Source organism: Neoarius graeffei, chromosome 24 (genome assembly GCF_027579695.1).
Source record: "Neoarius graeffei isolate fNeoGra1 chromosome 24, fNeoGra1.pri, whole genome shotgun sequence".
NCBI lineage: Eukaryota > Metazoa > Chordata > Actinopteri > Siluriformes > Ariidae > Neoarius > Neoarius graeffei.
The window spans coordinates 23,783,444-23,790,911 of NC_083592.1; the positions used below are offsets into that span (position 1 = coordinate 23,783,444).

The window sequence follows — 7,468 nt, forward strand, 5'->3', positions numbered from 1 at the left end:
CTTTATTCTATTGGCAGAAATTTTTGCTGCTTTATAGAAATAAATGCTTATGAACCATGGTTCGTTTTATTTACATTGTATCTTCTATCCTTCTCAACGATTTATTGTAAATAAATGTCATGGATTTGTTGGAGATGGATGCAAGTGCAGAGTATTTTGTTTAAAGTGGAACATACATGAACAAAGACTAGGCATATGTATCAAACACAAATATAAGCAGAAAACTACATAAGCACAAACTACATATGAGCATGGCATGGATATGACAACATAACACTACTCATAACAAAGACTAGGCAAAGAGTGCTATACAAAAGTGATTTATATACTGGTGCTCAGGTGGTTCAGGTGTTCATGATCATGTGACTGTAGTCCTGCACCCCTATTGGCACCAACCTGACACCCCACCCCCACCCCCTTTTAATGTATGGGTCCTGATGCATCCAAGCCGGCTTTCAGGAGTGTGGCATGGAGGGCTATTCCTTATCTTCTTGCTTAGACACAACACACCAAAACTTGAAGTGGATTGACTACTACAGCAGAAGATCACATCAGGTTCTACTCCTGTCGGCCAAGAACAAGATTCCGAGGTTATCATGGGCATAGATTCACCAAAAACTAGACAGCTGAACACCGGAAAAAGACCAGGGAATTTTTTTTTTCTAATCTTTAAACTTCCATTTTTGGTGAGTCTGTCCCCACTGTTGCCTCAGATTTTTGTTCTTGGCTGACAGGAGCAAAAACTAATGTAATCTTCTGCTTTTGTAGCCCATCCACCTCAATGTGTTGTGCATTCTACCCTAGTAACACAGAACGTTAATGTACCGTTAGCCTATGGTTCTCTAAAGGTTTGTTAGAACGTAACCAACAACTAACATTTAGAGAACGTTTCCTCATGGTTATGCATAAACCTAACGAAGCCAAACGTCCCCGAAACGTTGAGGTAACTAACCAACTGAAACGTTATCATTTGGTTACAGTATAACCTCCACACAACGTTATGTTTGGTTGTTTTTTTGTTGTTCTGAGAACTATACTATCTGCTTTTCCTGATGCTGGCTAAATTATCTTTTAATCTTTTATTTCAACCTCTTTTGTACTTGTAGCCTATTTTTTTTGCCGTAGTAAACTGTCACATATAACTTTCCTTTTGTCATGCATTGTTATGTCGTGCAGGGCGGCACGGTGGTGTAGTGGTTAGCGCTGTCGCCTCACAGCAAGAAGGTCCTGGGTTCGAGCCCCGGGGCCGGCGAGGGCCTTTCTGTGTGGAGTTTGCATGTTCTCCCCGTGTCCGCGTGGGTTTCCTCCGGGTGCTCCGGTTTCCCCCACAGTCCAAAGACATGCAGGTTAGGTTAACTGGTGACTCTAAATTGACCGTAGGTGTGAATGTGAGTGTGAATGGTTGTCTGTGTCTATGTGTCAGCCCTGTGATGACCTGGCGACTTGTCCAGGGTGTACCCCGCCTTTCGCCCGTAGTCAGCTGGGATAGGCTCCAGCTTGCCTGCGACCCTGTAGAAGGATAAAGCGGCTAGAGATAATGTGATGTGTGATGTGTTATGTCGTGCCATTTTGGTTTGGAATCCAACCCTCACACATTGAAAACACCATATGGTCAACAGAAATGTGTGCATACTAGGCCAGATAAATAGGCTAGTCTATGTTGAGTTGTGAGATATATTGCAAGGAAATTTTCACAAAAATAGGCGACAAACCCATGTACATTCCTGAGTAATGTGTTTTGACTGTCTAAAGCAGTGGTTGCCAACCTTTTTTGGCCTGGGACCCCATTTTTACATCACCAATTTCTCATGACCCCATACACATTTTTTAGATTTTATAGAGATTGCACAGTGTCACATATTCTATATTTTGATCAGCAGCCTAGCCTTCAGTTATGTGGATGTTTTCTTTTCAAAGCTGATATATAGCATTTTATTTGTAATATATAACATAATTAGTTGAACATTTTTATTTTCAGTATTTTCCTTCTATTGGTTATTTCAGGCGACTCCAATTCAATTCCAGGAGACCCCGTTAAGAACGAAGGAAAGGAAGCATTTTGAGTGTTATGTAAAAGATATTTTACTGGGCAAGAAGGGAATGGTGAAAGCAAAAATGGACAGATTAAATGTTTTTCTAGTTAGTGCAATGTGGGTAGAGTGTGGCTGATTTGCAGAAATAAACTTATAGGCTAAATTTGTTTGGATTGTAAGTGGTGATGTTTTTTGTGGAATTCAAGTGATCTGTAATGAGCAGGCTGCAGCATATATCATATGAAGAGGGTGAACATGGGTCGTTGTGACTTGGTGCACAGTCTTGTGTGGTGCAAATTGGCTCCTGATAATATGGCAGAGCAGCAACAAAAGTTTGACCTTTAAGTTGTGGTCACACATTTCGCCCTCAAAACATGCTGCATTACAATAATGCCTACATTTTCTCATGCACATACGTCTCGTCTCGTCTCGTCTTCTTCCGCTTTATCCGGGACCGGGTCGCGGAGGCAGCAGTCTAAGCAGGGAAGCCCAAACTTCCCTTTCCCCAGACACCTCGGCCAGCTCCTCGGGAAGAACACCGAGGCGTTCCCAGGCCAGCCGAGAGACATAGTCCCTCCAGCGTGTCCTGGGTCTTCCCCGGGGCCTCCTCCCGGGGGGACATGCCTGGAACACCTCCCCAGGGAGGCGTCCAGGAGGCATCCGAAAAAGATGCCCGAGCCACCTCAGCTGATTCCTCTCGATGTGGAGCAGCAGCGGCTCTACTCCGAGCTCCTCCCGAGTGACTGTGCTTCTCACCCTATCTCTAAGGGAGCGCCCAGCCACCCTGCGAAGGAAAACTCATTTCGGCCGCTTGTATCCGCGATCTTGTCCTTTCGGTCATTACCCAAAGCTCATGACCATAGGTGAGAGTTGGAACGTAGATCGACCGGTAAATTGAGAGCTTCGCCTTTTGGCTCAGCTCCTTCTTCACCACAACGGACCGGTAAAGCGACCGCATCACTGCGGAGGCTGCACCGATCCGCCTGTCGATCTCACGCTCCATCCTTCCCTCACTCGTGAACAAGATCCCGAGATACTTAAACTCCTCCACTTGAGGCAGAACTTCTCCACCAACCTGGAGAGGGCAAGCCACCCTTTTCCGGTCGAGAACCATGGCCTCGGACTTGGAGGTGCTGATTCTCATCCCAGCCGCTTCACACTCGACTGCAAACCGCCCCAGTGCATGCTGAAGGTCCTGGTTTGAAGAAGCCAACAGGACAACATCATCCGCAAAAAGCAGAGATGAAATCCTGTGGTTCCCAAACAGGATTCCTTCTGGCCCCTGGCATGCACATACTTCTGGTACATTATCCCTATTGTTGCCCCAACTACATTTTCTCATGCACATACTTCTGGTACATTATCCCTATTGTTGCCCCAACTCACTCACACCCAGCTCCATTGATCAACTTATTTGTACTTTGTCCCAACAACAACCAAATCCACCCTGTACCACTAACAAAATCTGCTGCAATACAAAAATCCACTTCTCTTCTCCTCTTATTTTCTAAAAATAAAAGTCCAGCTAGGTAGCTTCGATGCATCATCATCCTGCACATTACCCAGAATTCTCTGTGCTTTCAAACAGCTCTAAGGCAAATAACAAAATGGCGGACTTAATGGATGCTACGATAGCCCTTTTATTTAGCTATTTGAAAATTTCACCGAGTCTCCTTGTTGGATTTAGAACTACCAGCGCCAGTGTACGTTATCTGGATTAGTACGTGCGATCAGGTAATGTTTTATTTTATTCTGTATAAATGTGAATAGTATTCACCTAGCAGTTAGCTGCTATGCATGCAACCATCTCCGGTCACATTATACGAAGTGAATCGTTGTTGGTATCTCTAAAACATGTCTTTTCCAGTCTCCCATCTGACAAAGAACTTGTACATAATTCTTTCACCTTTGTTGTGATTTAGCACGCTGATATAATGCTATGTAGCATACCTTTAGCATGGCTAACGCCATAGCGCCGAGGTTACGCATGATTACCCCATATCGATATACATGTCGTGTAGGTGATGGTGTTCTCTGTTAAAATGTCTGTGTATTTGTGCCTCAGAACGGCGGCATAACAGCAGTACGGATTTCCCCATGTATTATTTGACGAAATATAGTATGTTGGTGGATAAAACCTCAAGTGAGGGCCTACTTTTGTAGGCTGCAAAGATCAGCAACACGTTTACTGCAGTACTCTGTTGGCCTAGCTCACTCAAACCACATTGCTTAGAGTTTAGAATATAGCATGAGACAAGCATTGTAGTTCAGAGGTTGCACAGAAAACGTAACGTAACTTTTACTGTCTGTTGAAAAACAACACTTTGTTGGTGTGAAGGGTTGTCATAAAAGTTAATAATCATCATGTATTAAATCCAATGGATAAGGGAATCTGAACTATAAAATAAGTAACTTATTTTATAGTTCAGATTCCCTTATCCATTGGATTTGTTCCCATGGGGTCTACAGGAAAAAACGAGACCTAGCCACTGTAAGTTGTTGATTGGTCAGGTTGCCTGACGCAACGGCATGTGACGCAAAACGAACACTCCTCATTGGCTGGACAGATGGATAAGAGGACATAGGTGCGTGTAGTAAAGTCACTACCCGGAACTTGGATTTGGAAGCAAACGTCTCTGTTGGAAGTACTGAAGCCTGCTTCTGTTCAAGTACTCTACTTTCGAAAAGGTAATTTGTGATTTCTTTCTGGTTGTGGTTATACCTTAAAGGAGAATTCCGTCTGTTTTGCAAATATGTCTCAAACGTTTGTGGTCAAGGAAAGTTGCTAATGATGCCTTTGTTTTCACAGATGAGTTCACAGACAATGCTATTGAGGTTGTGCTATCTTCATGGCTTGGACACACTTCTGAGGTACGAGTCTTTTTTTTTTTTTGTCGATACATAGCAAATATGTATGCTTACATATATGCCTATATATTTTTGATAGCAAATAATATATATGCTTGTTATATATATATATATATATATATATATATATATATATATATATATATATTTAAATTATATATATTTTTAGCATGGCATGGTCTGCTACTGGACGACACACAATGTGCGATTGCATGTTGTGAAGTGCCGAGCACCAAATACAACTTGGGCCAAACATCCCGTTAAGAAAACCTGGTATGAAACAGGTGAGCTATCGCTGCTGCTATGCACTACATAGAATATACTGAATTGTTCTCTCTATGGCAGTACTTTTTTTTGTGCTACTGACTAAGTCATTTTCCATAGATTCATACGCCAAAGCTGAACAGAAGTGTTTGCAATTGATGGAGTCCTCAAGTGTTGAGACAGAGGATGATGTGAACACTTTTGCAAGGCAGCGTAAGCACCCAAGGAGGTTTGTCTCCGAATCCTCTGATGATGGTAAGCTCTCTTCACTAATGACAACATTAGTTACTCAATTCAGTGTTCATTTTCAAGTCATTTACAAGAAATTTACATTGCACATTGTATGGTCTTTCCTTCCAGATGATTCTGCTCCAGTGGTAGCAGCAACCAAGAAGCAACCCAAGACTCTGACTGTGCCTGGAAGCCCTGTGTGTAAGTTAACAGTTCCCAAATCATCATTCATAGCTTGGAGCTAACATTCATGATGAATAACCGGTGCATATTACGTGACTGATCTGATGTTTGTGTGCTCTTTTCAGGTCAGCAGGACCCAATGCCCCTACCACCACAATGTAAGTGTTTTTCAATTTATTTGTAAATGTCTAATGTATTATCATAGGTTCTTCTTTTGTGAATACCATGTATAAGAACCCCCCCCAATAAATGACTTAACATCCATATGCACCATCTTTTCAGGGTCAACACCAGCCGGGACTGGAGCCAGTCCTCACCACCCTAGCCCAAGTCCTGTTGACCCTGTTCAAGGTACAGTTGCTTTCAAGTTCCCATTTACAGATGTTGGAATACAAAGTCACGAACAGGAAAACTAACATTTTCTTTTTGAAAACTTCAGCCAGCAGCCGGGCGCTTCATGACGGACAGGGTGTCTCGGCTATCTCAGCCATGTTTGAGAGAAGTAAGTACTTTTATACACACTAACTAGTTCACTCATTCAGGAAAGTACATTATAAATTACAACTTCCATCACATTTGTCCCCATAGTCACAGAGGCCCACATGAGTCGCTTGATGCGGAGGCTCCAGGCTAGGTTTGACAGGACCGAGGCTAGGTTTGACAAGATCAAGTCATTGGTGGAGACCAACGCCCCGACACACACGCCTCAACTCCAGCAAGAAGATGTGGTGTTGGCTAAACCATGCAGCATGGTGATGGAGCTGCTGGAGTTGGAGAGGAGTCTGGAACAACCAGACAAGAGGAACAAGATGGTAATTTGATCTATCTATCTATCTATCTATCTATCTATCATAATTTTCATTGTATAATAATTTTTATTTTTTTACAGCAACATTTTCTTGAAACTGTCGGAGGGGCAGGTTTAGGGGCAACCATTCACCGTATGCTACGCTGAGTGGCAAATAATGAGGTACTCGCCCAGTACAGCTTGCGGGGCAGACGGGCCAAAATGTCCTTTGATGACCTCATTCTGTGCAAGATTATAAAGGGTAAGTGTTTATATATTGATCACATCACTTTTATGCCATGCTTGACTGACTAGGTTTTGATGTGTAACTTTCCTTTATTTTGCCTTCTAGCTGCATGTGTCAAAAAATTTCCCGGCCATATGGAAGCTGAAGTGGAGGAATGTCTTGGGCAGACTCTAAAATTTGCACCACACAGACGGTATACTTCTGCTCTCTAATTTGGTGCAATCACAGAAATTTCGTGGTTGGTAGTAGGGTGGTTTATCATGCTTTTGTGGACATGTGCTCATTGTTCTTGTTTTTAAACATTTTGTTCCTTTTTCTTTTCAGATCAGCTGGTCAGCAGCAACGGGTGAACAGTGAATTTTTATTCTTTTTTTGTGAACAGTGATTTTTATTCTATTTTTTTGTGAAGTGATTTTTTTTTATTCTATTTTGTTTGTTATTGAATGCACAGTTACACTTTAAAAAACTGTTATTTCTATTTTATTCTGTTTTGAATGTGTTTTATTGAATGCACCGTTTCAGAAACTTTTCTATTTTATTCTGTTTTGTATATATGATTGTTTTATTGAATGCACTGTTACACTTTCAGAAACTTTTCTATTTTATTTTTTATTTTCAAACTTTTTTTATTCAAATTTGTTATTGATATTTTATCTCATTAAACTTTCAAGACCTGCCAAATTTGCCTGTTCATTCATCACTGAGTTTTCTCATGTAGATATGCTAGCAGTTATGTGTTGATGTTGCTAATTAGTTGAAAGCAAAATCTAACCAAAACATAACATTCTACAACGTCAGGGGGACGTTAGGCTAACATTCAGGGAACCAAACATGCAACCAGCAAGGTTAGGGGAA

At 41.8% G+C, this 7,468-nt stretch overlaps 2 long non-coding RNA genes across 2 annotated transcripts; both read left to right on the forward strand.

The window, feature by feature from the left end:
- The first annotated feature begins 4,872 nt into the window (after window positions 1-4,872).
- Window positions 4,873-5,344, forward strand: LOC132872741 (uncharacterized). Its single transcript, XR_009651480.1, has 3 exons — window positions 4,873-4,904; window positions 5,071-5,185; window positions 5,286-5,344. It is a non-coding gene; the product is annotated as an uncharacterized LOC132872741 (long non-coding RNA).
- An 842-nt stretch (window positions 5,345-6,186) lies between these two features.
- Window positions 6,187-7,174, forward strand: LOC132872742 (uncharacterized). Its single transcript, XR_009651481.1, has 4 exons — window positions 6,187-6,391; window positions 6,469-6,628; window positions 6,719-6,806; window positions 6,938-7,174. It is a non-coding gene; the product is annotated as an uncharacterized LOC132872742 (long non-coding RNA).
- The last annotated feature ends 294 nt before the right edge of the window (window positions 7,175-7,468 follow it).